Source organism: Plasmodium gaboni, chromosome 4 (genome assembly GCF_001602025.1).
Source record: "Plasmodium gaboni strain SY75 chromosome 4, whole genome shotgun sequence".
Classification (NCBI taxonomy): Eukaryota; Apicomplexa; class Aconoidasida; order Haemosporida; family Plasmodiidae; genus Plasmodium; species Plasmodium gaboni.
The window spans coordinates 68,866-70,501 of record NC_031484.1 but is presented as its reverse complement, the minus strand read 5'-3'; positions in this window follow the sequence as shown (position 1 = coordinate 70,501).

The following is a 1,636-nucleotide window of genomic DNA, read 5'->3' as shown; positions in this document are numbered from 1 at the left end:
AAATTCATAAATATTTTTTATATATATTTTTTTTTTAAATATTTTTTTTTTTTTTTTTTTTTTTTTTAATATTTTTTTTTTTTTTTTTTTTTTTTTTTTTTTTATTTTTTTTTTTTTTTTTTTTTTTTTTTTTTTTTTTTGGCTATTTATATGAACAGACATGTAAAATTTTTCCTGTTCAGGTAAAAAAAAAAAAAAAAAAAAAAAAACCAACATATATATAATCACAATAATGAATGTAAATTATATTAAAAACTTTTAATTATATGTTGTTAAAAAATTATTAAAGTGTAATTATTAAAGTATTTCAACTATACAATTATTAGACGAACACATATTAAGGTTAAACAAGAAAATTGTATATATTTATTATTATATAAAAAATGTTTTGAAACTTTTTAATGTTATATTATAATGCTATTTTTATAGAACAAAAAAAAAGATAAAGTAGTAAAAATATGAAGAATATTTTTTTAATTTTTTATTATTAACACAAATAAAACACATTTTATAATTATAAACCATATTTAAAGAGAAAAAAAAAAAAATGTACTCTTTTTTAAATAATTATAATTTTTACTTTAATAACATTTCAAAAATGGAAAAGGAGCAAATTATTTAAAGATCATAAGCATTATATTATTTTTATATTGACATTTGAAAATATATCTAAATGAATTATATATTATAAATATATATACATATAATATATATAATTATACTACTATATAGGTATATATATTTAACATAATCTTTTTACATACTAAATAAAATATATATATATATAATTAAATTTTCACACTCATAATTTTTATATGTATGTAATAAATTTTTTTTTTTTTTTTTTAACATTTGAACATGATTTTACGTATAATAAATAAATAAATATATATAATATATTGTTACAATTTTATATACATTATATTAATAAAATAATTGGTAGGTTTAATTTCTTTTTTTTTTTTTTTTTCACATCGACCATTTTAGATTTAACCTTTAGGTATATAATTTACATATGAATATGTGACCTTTTAAAATAATATATATATATACTATTATATATAAAAATAATTTTAAAAGATAAAAAAAAAAAAAAAAAAAACCAAAAAAAAAATATTTTAAAAAAGACTCCTTTTTTTCTATTATAATATATAATTGTTTTTATTTATAAATATTTTTAAAAATTTTCGAGGTTCATATATATATATATATATATATATATATAATATTATATGAGAGAATAACCTTTTTTTTTTTTTTTTTTCTTTCTTTTTAGAATTATGCCCTTTTTTTAAAAAACATGCAAAAAAAAAATGTGGTGATTAAAAAAAAAAAAAAAGTGGTTTTATTTTTTCTAGCCCTTAAAAAATTCATTGAACTTTAATAATTTAATATTTCTTTTTTTTTAAATTTTATATTAATATTAAACTTATATATATATATATATTAAAAAAAAAAAAAAAAAAAAAAAAAAAAAAAAAAAAGATATTTGGGCTTATATAATATAAATATATTATATATAAAAAATGGCTGTTAGGTTTCTTTTATTATATATAATATATTATATTTTTTTTTTTTTATTTTTTTTTTTTTTAATAATTTTTTTTATTTTTTTTTTTATTATTTTTTTTTTTTT